Below are 12,849 nucleotides of genomic sequence, written 5' to 3' on the forward strand. Positions count from 1 at the left end.
CCCTCAATGAGACTTCTGTTCTCATTCATCTATCAGCAAGTAAGTATTAGGGAAGATATGTTGCCTTACATGCACACATCTGGTGGTAGGAGGTAGTCTTTTTATATTTATGCAATCTGTGAAGTCAAAAGCATTCCAGTGAATCAAAGCGCATGTAAGCAAAAAGAAGTAAATACTTACCTAAGGAGAGGGAAGGCTCTGGGTACTATAGAGGCTTCTGTGTCATCTCTCGGTGCTCTCTATCCTGTGTTGGATCATCCACTTTTCAAACCCCTGCCGAAAAGGTATTTGGAAGTCTTCAGGAGCCGTGTCCTCCACAAGACGTGCGGCACAATACCGTAAGCATGCTTGCACCTGCGCAGTAAAGGGCCGCCCTTCTTCTGGAGCACTAGGACTCCCTCAATACTTATGAAGCCTCCTTCAGCTGGGTAATGTAGTATTTGACTAATTTAGTGAAGTACTGCTACCAGCCGAGCCATCGGTGGAACAAGAGCACCAGGAGAAAAGCGGAAAGGCTCTATACGACCCACAACCTTATCTCTCCTTGGGTAGGTATCTGTCTCATTATTTTTAATGGCGTTCCCATGTACTGAAATTACATGTGTTTTTCTTCTGATGACTGTCAGGCAGTGTAGCGTATTTCACTTACCAATCCACACATTAAGCACTGGAATATGTACATATCGTCTGTACCCAAGACTGTACACTGTACTCAACGTGTCCCACTAAATGCAATGCAGAAGTGCACAAGTGTTCACCCTGTATGTGATTTCACACACGTTGTTCATGTACACAACAGTTAGTATATGTCCAACATTTGAGTACAGAGGCGCCACGCTGGTACAGACTACTACTGGTTGCTCCTGATTGTATGTATTTTGCCTGAGGAAGCGGGCTTGGGTCCCGTGAAACGCGTTGCAAACTAATTGTTGTTGTTGGAGTACTAAATTGATTAAATTTATATTGTTAACCATTATAGTGGTCCTTTTTGATTGGAGGTAGGCGGGTCCACCACTGCCACTCACACAATTTTAATTGGTTTTAATTGGTACATTTTTACTCTATTGGCGCCTCTGGTTTTTCTCATTACTTACTTTTCTATACTTACCATGCAAACTGTGTATGCCAAACACAACTACCACTGAGGGCATAGGCAAGTACAAAAAATGGCTATGGTTTCTTCTAACCATTACCAAATGTAAGGTTCATGAATGCACTGCACTTTACAGGACATGGTTACAAGATGAAGGATGTTTCAAGGAAGCATGCACACAGTTATAGTTCATGTAGAAGTTCTGGTATAGCTGTACAAAGCTACTTCATAATAATAGTTGGTAAACGTTTTGTTTAAGAAACTTATTTTCTGTACTGCAACAGTATATTAACCACTTAAGCACTACATTTTTTTTACATCCGAGCAACTTTCACCTCCCATTCATTTGCCAATAACTTTATCACTACTCATCACAATTAATTGATCTATATCTTGTTTTTTTCCGCCACCAATTAGGCTTTCTGTGGGGGGTACATTTTGCTAAGAGCCACTTTACTGTAAATGCATTTTAACAGGAAGAATAAGAAAAAAACGGAAAAAAAATCATTATTTCTCAGTTTTCAGCCATTATAGTTTTAAAATAATACATGCCTCCATAATTAAAACTCACGTATTGTATTTGCCCATATGTCCCGGTTATTACACCGTTAAAATTATGTCCCTATCACAATGTATGGCGACAATATTTTATTTGGAAATAAAGGTGCATTTTTTCAATTTGCGTCCATCACTATTTAGAAGCCCATAATTTATTAAATCATATTGATACACTCCTTTGACATGCATATTTAAAAAGTACAGACTCTTAGTTAACTATTTATGTTTTTTTTTTTTTTATTATTGTAATTTTTTTTTTTTTAATTTAAACTTGTATGTGGGTATTTTTTGGTGTGGGAGGTAAACAGGGAATTGTAAATGTATTTTATTCAGTGTTAAGTGTTTTTGGTGTAGTTAGCTATTTGGCCACAAGATGGCCACAATCAAAAAGTCGTGGGAGCGATCAATCTCGCTCCCAGGCAGAAGAAAGGAGACCAGAGCTCAGAAAAGCCGCAGCGTCTGAAGAGACGCTGTCGGCTTTTCTCTGGGGGGGTCCGATCAGCGAAAGGGATTTATAATCCCTTTCACTGATCGGTGGGCTAGTGGCCAGCAGCGGGGGCGCGCACGGGGGGCCCGCGGGAGCGTGTGCGAACCGAAGGAGTGCGTGCAGCCTAACTGGATGAAAATTTTCGTCCAGTTAGGCTTAAGTGGTTAAAGTTTTATTTTTGATATTTGTGTTTGTTAACTCTATATTTGATCAGTGCGCTCCTCAATAGATATTCTAAATATTGATAAATCTTAATAAATCTCTGTCTGGTCGGATCGCTATTTTTCAATTGTGTGTGTCACACTACGTACAAAATTTCTATTCTATGGAAACAGCGCTCAACAACCCACATATTAATACACAAGATTCCACATTTAAAAAGTCCACAACACCCTCAATAGGTGTGATCCACAGGTATCCAGTTAATAGTCCAAGCAATAATTCTTCATATACAGTTCATAGCAGTAATGATATATTCTCACCGGAACAATAGGCCAACCACTAACGATTAGCAATCACGTTTTTGGACCATGCCAGCACACGAACTCCTCCACTGATATAGGACTCCTCAGATGTGTGTATACATGTCATATGAAAGAGAGACACAGCAATAGTGTGATACCGTTTACAGAGCATACACTATCCAGCACCACCAGTGCTCCCACTCCACTCACGGGTCACCCTAAAGTGCCTCCACCAGCTATGCACTCAAGCCTCTCACCAGATAATATGGCCGACCCTTCACAGACCAGCAGCTCTAGCTTGTTGTGATGACTTTCTCTTGTGTCAGCAAAGTAATGATCTAGGGCTCAAACAGGTGTACCTGTAATAAAATATATTAGAAAGAGCAAGTGCACTTACAAACATCCAGTTAAAATGCGCATATAAAACAATCCTCGAGGTGATCCAGCGTCTGTAGGAGCCGGTCAGACGCTGGATCACCTCGAGGATTGTTTTATATGTGGTGCTGGATAGTGTATGCTCTGTAAACGGTATCACACTATTGCTGTGTCTCTCTTTCATATGACATGTATACACACATCTGAGGAGTCCTATATCAGTGGAGGAGTTCGTGTGCTGGCATGGTCCAAAAACGTGATTGCTAATCGTTAGTGGTTGGCGTATTGTTCCGGTGAGAATATATCATTACTGCTATGAACTGTATATGAAGAATTATTGCTTGGACTATTAACTGGATACCTGTGGATCACACCTATTGAGGGTGTTGTGGACTTTTTAAATGTGGAATCTTGTGTATTAATATGTGGGTTGTTGAGCGCTGTTTCCATAGAATAGAAATTTTGTGTTTGTTAACTGTTGTTGAAAGCAAGGAATGTTGACATACAAATCAATGCAAAACTTTCAAACAATTGCAAAGTGCACAGACCAATTCTCCTTTTAGTAGTTATGTATACAAAGATTTTCCAGATTTGTTTTGAACAGACATTTGTGGAATAATGAGCGCATACATCACATACATGACATACAGTACATGTATCTGTCATGTGAAGTAATGCCAGTGCCTTAAACATAGTACTTTTGATCTGCAAACAGACATGTTCTGCATATGTATAGCAAGCAAACTTTGTACAAAGACCGTCTCCATAATCCAAGATCGCTGGTACTCAACTCATATGTGCCGTGTGTATTGATCACAGTTATATGATGTGAAAGTGAAGGCGTTGAAAAACATTCCTTGTTTTTTGTGGAGAAAGGAAAATAAATATTATTTTTTTAAGTCTTACACGTTGTACAGACAATTTATATGATGCTGCAATAAAAATGTGTTTACTACCAAAGAATGACCCCACTTATTCCATGTGCAATTACGCTGGAAAGGTTTGTGTTATGTGTTCTTCATGTCAATGGAAAAATGTTACTTTGGTAGAAGTGTAAACTTAGTGAGGTTAATGGAGTAATCAGGCAGTTGTAAAGAAAATGCTATTTTCCTGGGGGCTTCCTCCAGCCCCAAGCGACCAGCACGTCCAGCGCTGCAGTCATAGCCCCAGCCGTTAGCCGCAGCTCCAACCCGGTCCCTGGTGACGAAGTCAGGGCGACCTCCGGGTCGGCCTTTACTGGGCCTTTGCGATGGGCGCTGTCAATCACTGCCACGTGGACGGGAGCGGACTGCGCAGGCCCAGTACTTGTGCATCAGCGCATTCAGCTCCGGCACATGTGGCGGTGAGTGACAGCGCCCGTCAGGCAGCCGCAGTACAGGTCGACCCGGAGATCGACCTGACGTCCTGGGAGGGGAATGGGTAGGAGCTGCGGTGCACGGGTGGGGGGAGAGCTGCGGCGAGGGACGTGCTGGGAGCTTGGGACTGGAGAAAGTCCCCCCTAAATATCATGTATTGCCTTTAAAACTGCCTGATGACTCCTTCAATGTCACCCATGTATGCAATGGGAATAAGAAGTAGTGAAAGCTGTATTTAAAGGCCTGTACCACTCGTTATATCCAACATGGTATGCTGTAGTGAATGCTAACTGGTTAATTGTAAGTAAATCACCTTGACACACTAACAGAGGCGATGGAACAGGACTATCTCTGAAGGGTGAGAATTTGACTGTTCTCAGGGTGCAGACTTATTCTTTTCTAGTCCCTCTACCCTCTTTCTTCTTCATTTGTCCCACTTTAGGGCTCATGTACAGATGTATGTAACTACAGTAGCAGTAAAAAATATGTGAACTCTTTGGAATTGTATTTATTTATGCACAAATTGGTCATAAACTGTGATCTGAACTTCACCTAAATCTTCATGTAATAATAGGCAATAACAATCAGTCATAAACAGTCTTATCAGTCTGCCTACAGCCTGTACTCACGTACTACTGTCGGCAGAACGACCGCGCCGTGGGAGGGTCTGACGGACCCGTCCTTTGTTACAATAGTGCGTGTGTACACACCTTTAAAGATACTCAGAGCTGAGTTAAATTTTTTTTTACTTACCTGTGGCTTCCTCCATCCACATATTTGCATGGATGTATTCCTCGTCGTCCTGCCAAGTGCTTCCGTTAAGCCGCAGTTTTCTCCGGTATTTGACTCAGTGATGTCAGCGAGGAGCCTTTTGCGCATGTGTGGACCTTATGCACAATTGCACAAGACTCAGTCTAATGTTGGTCAGACTGAGCCAAATCCTGAGGGTTGAATGCGGCTGAACGGAAGATTCCGCGAGCACTACGGGAGGACAGTGAGGATTGCATCCATGCTTATGGTGCTTGAGGAAGCCCCGTGTAAGTAAAAAAACGGCCACTTGTATCATCTCTGAGTCTATATAAGGACTAGACACCTCTAGTACCATAGATGTTGAAATACTGAAGAATCGCCGTACATACCATGCCGTAACGTGTACACGAATACTCATGTCAAGGGCCCTGCAGACGCAATGGACCGTCGACTAATCAGTCATCAGAAACGAAAGTAAGCTGCGTCAGGGAAAAAGTTAGTTTATTCATTACATTAACATATCTTTTTTAACAACACAATGGTAAAAAAGTTCAAGTATTAATAAAAGAAGTACTGTGAGGGGTAAAATAATTGAACTTATGTGGGGCTTCTAACAATTTCTACAAATGTCCTGTGCTCGTGCAGCCTCTCAACGATGCTCCGCTCCTAGCCGCTAGTTTATTTCTGCAATTTGCAACTTCAATGTTGTAAACCACTGAATCTGCGCGGCTGAGTTCTAACTCCTGCTTTGGTGATGGGAGCATACTGTGTATGCGTACATCGTATTTTGTAATATCGTGTAAAGAATACATCGTATTTTGCCTGTGCAGTATGTTCCTGGTGATGTCAGCAAGGTCGAGCAGATGCAGTGGTTTACAACATTAAATCACAAATTGTGGAACTGATCTGGAGGCGGGTACAGGAGCATTGTTGAGTGTGTGTGTGTGCAAAGGACAACAGCGGGGAATCGTTATAAACCCCTGGTAAGTTAAAAATAAATATTTCACCCCCCTTACAGTACTACTTTAAAGTGTAACTTAACTCAGACCTTCTACTCTGCTTTAAAAGATAATCAACAGCATACAGTATAAATGTATTACAATAAAGTCTAATATAGTAAACATTTGCTTATAGTGAACTATCTCTGTAGGTCCCAGCCAATCTCCATTTTAAGTCTGTGCGAGCAACGCCTGGTATAGTAAACTGTGATATAATTAAACCTATGTGATAGTAAAAATTATTTTTTTTGCCCCTATGTAAAGTATGTAGTAAACAGTGGCTAGACTAAGCAATTATAAGGAGTGCAATAAAAATTGTAAAAAAGAAATTAGGCTGGCAAAGATCGAAGCTGAAAATCAAATCGCTAGGGATATCAAATCTAACCCAAAAAAGTTTTACAAGTACATCAACTCTAAAAAAAGAAAGGTTGACTGTATAGGACTCCTAAAGGATGAGGGTGGGAACTCAATGGTGGATGACCAAGGTAAGGCAGAGTTATTAAATGCTTTCTTTGCTTCTGTCTTCACAAAGGAAACAACACTGTTGCAAATTACAGAGGCAGAAGAGTCTCAATCTTCTAACTGTAATATTAAATACTTAACGCAGGAAGAAGTAAAGGCAAGACTAAATAAATTAAAAATAGACAAGGCACCTGGCCCGGATGGCATGCATCCTCGGGTCCTAAGGGAATTAAGTTCAGCTATAGCTAAGCCCCTTTATCTTATCTTTTGTGACTCTCTTGCAACTGACAGAGTCCCAGTGGATTGGCGTACAGCCCACGTTTTCCCATTATTTAAGAAGGGCAAAAAATCTGATCCAGGAAATTATAGACCTGTAAGCTTAACATCAGTTGTATGCAAACTATTTGAGGGGTTACTAAGAGATACTATACATGACTTCATAGTAGAAAATAATCTTATTTCTCAGCATCAACATGGGTTTACTAAAGACAGGTCTTGTTTGACTAACATGCTCAGCTTTTATGAGGTAGTGAATGCTAATGTGGATATTGGGAATGCTGTAGATGTGATATACTTGGACTTTGCAAAGGCCTTCAACACTGTTCCCCACAAAAGTCTGGTGCAAAAGTTGAGGATGCAAGGACTGGGGAAGAGTCTGTGTGCATGGATAGGGAACTGGCTAATGGACAGAAAATAAAGAGTTGTGGTCAATGGATCGTACTTAAAATGGGAGACTGCTAGCAGTGGGGTCCCACAGGGGTCTGTACTTGGTCCAGTGCTCTTCAATTTATTTATTAATGGCCTAGTAGATGCAGTAGTGAGCAATGTTGCTATTTTTGCAGATGATACCAAATTGTGCAGAATCATCAACTCTCAGGAAGATAGGGACATATTGCAACAGGATCTGGATACGATGGCTATATGGGCACATAAATGGCAGATGAAATTCAATGTTGAAAAATGTAAAGTCATGCATTTTGGTCGTACCAATGGTCTAGCACCATAAAAAATGAATGGGATACAGTTGGGGACATCAAACTTGGAGAAGGACTTAGGAGTACTCATCGACAACAAGTTAAATAATCGCACTCAATGCCAAGCCGCTACAGCTAAAGCGAACAAAATTTTGGGATGCATTAAAAGGGAAATAAAAACTCGAGATGCTAGCATAATATTGCCCCTGTTTAACTCTCTAGTAAGGCCACATCTGGAATATGGAATTCAGTTCTGGGCACCACATTACAGAAAAGATATTGCCGTTTTAGAGCAGGTGCAGAGACGAGCTACAAAATTGATACGTGGGATGGAAGGTCTCGCTTACCAAGAAAGGTTAGATAAACTGGGTTTATTTAGTCTAGAGAAAAGACGCCTTAGAGGGGATCTAATTAACATATATAAATACATCAGAAGGCAATATAATAGCTTGGCGGATGAGCTTTTTGTCCCTAGGCCTTTTCAAAGGACTAGAGGACATGATCTGCGCATGGAGGAAAAACGTTTTATCCATTTATTTAGGAAAGGGTTCTTTACAGTAAGAGTGATTAAGATGTGGAATGCATTGCCACAGGAAGTCGTTATGGCAAACTCTATACCAGCATTTAAAGGGGGCTTAGATGCTTTCCTTGCGTTGAAAGACATCCATGGCTACAATTACTAGGTTATGCCTAATGATGTTGATCCAGGGATTTTATCTGATTGCCATCTGGAGTCAGGAAGGATTTTTGCCCTTTTGGGGCTAATTGGACCATGCCTTGTGGGTTTTTTTTTGCCTTCCTCTGGATCAACAGGGGTATGTGGGGGACGGGCTGGAGTTGTACTTTGTACTGGTTGAACTCGATGGACGTATGTCTTTTTTCAACCAAAATAACTATGTAACTATGTAACATTCGTCATATGTCAGTATGAAACCCATGTTTAGTTGCTCTCTTTAGGCTAGTTGTAAGTGTTGATGTCTGATCATATTTGTAAGAGTAGCCCGGGTGTCGTCTGTAACTGGGGCCAGTGGAGGCACACGGAAAGGAGGCAAGAGGACGCTGAGGGACCTCACCGTCTATGGTGGGCTGGATAGAGCCCCCGGTAAGTGTAATTTTTAAATTCTGGCACTGCTCGAGGTTTCTTAAAAACGAATTTAATAAAGTGTTTGACATATTAAACAACTTAGTGCTTATTTGCAAGAAAGTACTGTGCCAGTAAATCTCAATTTGTCAGTGCCTCGTTTGAGCGTGCATTTTCTCTAGCTACGTTTACAAGTGTAGTTTGTGGTATGCCATCAACAATGATGGGCTCATGGTGTCATAAGTAGTTGTGTAGAATACAGGCTGACTTTACAACAGCTACAGCTGTGTCCATGGGCGTCCGCACATACGGCAAAACCGGGCATCTGCCCGAGCCTGGCCGCCCGCTGCCCCCCCCCCTGGCCGCGTGCCTGTGCAGCCAGAAGGAGGGAAGCAGCGCAGAGAAGAGAGAGAGCTATGGGCACAGTGGGGAAGGGCGGACTCCCCCCCCCCTTCCCTCACCTTAGGGGGCTCTCTCTCCCTCGCTGTCCCCTTCGGAATGAAGTGTGCAGCGGCTGGCAGCGGGCGGAACTTACCTCGTCTCGCTCCTGCGCCGGAAGTTCTGGTGCCGCACTCTGGTCTGGATCAGACCAGAGTAGCGGCTAATCCATCCGGCGCGTGCGACGAGAGGAGGTAAGTTCCGCCCGCTGCCAGCCGCTGCACACTTCATTCCGGACTCCGGAGGGGAGAGCGAGAGAGGGAGGGAGAGCCCCCTAAGGTGAGTGCCCATAGCTCTCCCTCTTCTCTGTGCTGCTCCCCTCCTCCTGCACACATGGCCACTTTTTCTGGGGACATATACCCCTGGCTACATATACTGGGACATATCCCCCTGGCTACATATACTGGGACATATACCCCTGCCTACATATACTGGGACATATTCCCCTGGCTACATATACTGGGACATATACCCCTGCCTACATATACTGGGACATAGACCCCCTGCCTACATATACTGGGACATATCCCCCTGGCTACATATACTGGGACATATCCCCCTGGCTACATATACTGGGACATATACCCCCTGCCTACATATACTGGGACATATAGCCCTGCCTACATATATTGGGACATATACCCCTGCCTACATATACTGGGACATATACCCCTGCCTACATATACTGGGACATATACCCCTGCCTACATATACTGGGACATATCCCCCTGGCTACATATACTGGGAAATATACCCCCTGCCTACATATACTGGGACATATACCCCTACCTACATATACTGGGACATATACCCCTGCCTACATATACTGGGACATATACCCCTGCCTACATATACTGGGACATATACCCCCTGCCTACATATACTGGAACATATACTCCTGCCTACATATACTGGGACATATCCCCCTGGCTACATATACTGGGACATATACCCCCTGCCTACATATACTGGGACATATACCCCTGCCTACATATACTGGGACATATCCCCCTGGCTACATATACTGGGACATATCCCCCTGGCTACATATACTGTGACATATACCCCCTGCCTACATATACTGGGACATATACCCCTGCCTACATATACTGGGACATATACCCCTGCCTACATATACTGGGACATATCCCCCTGGCTACATATACTGGGACATATACCCCCTGCCTACATATACTGGGACATATACCCCTGCCTACATATACTGGGACATATCCCCCTGGCTACATATAATGGGACATATACCCCCTGCCTACATATACTGGGACATATACCCCCTGCCTACATATACTGGGACATATACCCCCTGCCTACATATACTGGGACATATCCCCCTGGCTACATATACTGGGACATATCCCCCTGGCTACATATACTGGGACATATCCCCCTGGCTACATATACTGGGACATATACCCCTGCCTACATATACTGGGACATATACCCCTGCCTACATATACTGGGACATATACCCCTGCCTACATATACTGGGGGCATATACCCCTGTCTACATATACTGGGCACATATACCCCTGCCTACATATACTGGGCACATATACCCCTGCCTACATATACTGGGGACATATACCCCTGCCTACATATACTGGGCACATATACCCCTGCCTACATATACTGGGCACATATACCCCTGACTACATATACTGGGCACATATACCCCTGGCTACCTGTTCTGGGGACATCTCTACCCCTGGCTACCAGTTCTGGGGACATCTATACCGCTGGCCACCTATTCTGGGGACACCTATAGACCTGGGGCTACCTATTTTTGGGGAACCACTGCTGTCAGATTGAGTGTATTTTGGGGAACTGCTGCCAGGTGAGAGGTGTCTACATATTAAGGGGGCATTCTGCCTATTTATGTGAAAAGCTGTCTATTTATGTGCCTCATGACTGCTGAATTTGTCTTGTTGCGGGCCTCATGGTTACTGACTTTGTCTTGTTGGGGGCCTCATGATTTGTTGGGGGCCTCATGATTGCTGAATTTGTCTTGTTGGGGGCCTCATGATTGCTGAATTTGTCTTGTTGGGGGCCTCATGATTGCTGAATTTGTCTTGTTGGGGGCCTCATGATTGCTGAGTTGGTCATGTTGGGGGCCTCATGATTGCTGAATTTGTCTTGATTGGGGGGGGGGGGGGGGCTCATGATTGCTGAATTTGTCTTGTTGGGGGTCACATGATTGCTAACTGTGAGACTATGGAAAAAGCTGAATCATCATCATATGAGACAATAGCATTAAACCTACTTTTTCCGCTTTTTAAAACAGAAAATGAAACTGGGAGGTTCTAAAAAAAATGAATAATTTTTTCAGGAGTACGATGGATGAAATTGTTTATTTTCACAGTTTATTTTCAACTTAATTTTCCATAATGTTCATGTATGAGTTAAAACGTTTGTATTTAGTTTAAATTGCTGTTGGCACTTTGTGATAGTAAAGTGACTTTGCAGTTTGGACACTCGACCTCCAAAAGGTTCGCCACCACTGTCCTAATCTAATGTCCCACCATTGCTTAGTTCATGTAAACTTGTCTCCACCCACGACCACACCCACATTCTGGTTCATGACCACACCCATTTTTCAGCAGGGCGCGCTAGGCGCGCCGCATGACGTGGCTCCATTTTTTGGCGCGCTATGCGCGCCACACAACGCCAACCCAGATTTGCGGCACGCGCACCACCCCACTTTTTGCCCCCCCCCCCCCCCCTGGAAAATTTTCTGCGGACGCCCATGGCTGTGTCTGTATTTAAATTAATTGCTGTGTGGAGTACTCTCCACTTGCTACTCAAAATGCCGTGCACTCTACCATCCATCGTGCCTGGCTCAACATGAAATAAAAATTTCTCTTTACAGGATTAATTCTTCTTGCAGAGTTGGGACGCATGATATGAGTTGATAGTCCGAAGGCCATGGTTTTGTTTCAGGCCATTGTTTCAGGCCATGGTTTTGGTGGTGGCAAGTCAAGGGTTTTGTTTTTGTAAATGTTGTACAAAGTAGTGTTTCGAAACACATATGAGTCGTTTGAGCTGCCATATGCTCCTACATCAACATAAACAAGTTTATAATCAGCATCTGCAATTGCCATTAATACTAAAGAGAAGTATTTTTTGTAGTTAAAAAACCTTGAACCACTAGCAGGAGGCATCACTAATCGTACATGTTTTCCATCAACTGCTCCAACGCAGCTTGGAAAGTTGCATTTTACATAGAATTTTTCTGCAATTTCTTCCCACAATTTTCTATCTGGGCGTGGCATGTACGTTGGTTGTGGTTTTTGCCACAAAATTACACATGTTTTCTTTACTATGTTTGATATTGTTGCTTTGCCTAATCGAAAAGCCAAATGCACCGATGAATAGGCCGTTTTCATTGATTGTGAGCTCAGATGGTCGAACCATAATTCTTAAAGATGGTGATCCGATTTGTCCCTTTCTATCGAGTTTAGACCTACCCATTATAGAAATTCCAGGCTGGGAGCCCAACCCATCTCCACCTACCCACAAGACTGATTAGCCAGTTGGAGCCTTACAGTTAAGATTTGGTAAAATCTCGCTGCCCTGGGCATTGAAGTCAGTAATTACTCCTTTCCATCTGTTTTGCCTGACTGTACAAGATTAGGCGAAACAAGGTGTCGAAATGACACCAGTTAGGTATCCAACATACTGCCAGGTGGTCAACATTCTCCTGGTACCTAACCATGGACTGAGGTTGGGCCGGAATAGGAACCATCTCTCAGTCTACAATTTTGGACGTAGCTCATGTTCTTTACTTCTTTCTTCC

This window comes from Hyperolius riggenbachi, chromosome 12, assembly GCF_040937935.1.
Source record: "Hyperolius riggenbachi isolate aHypRig1 chromosome 12, aHypRig1.pri, whole genome shotgun sequence".
Taxonomy (NCBI): domain Eukaryota; kingdom Metazoa; phylum Chordata; class Amphibia; order Anura; family Hyperoliidae; genus Hyperolius; species Hyperolius riggenbachi.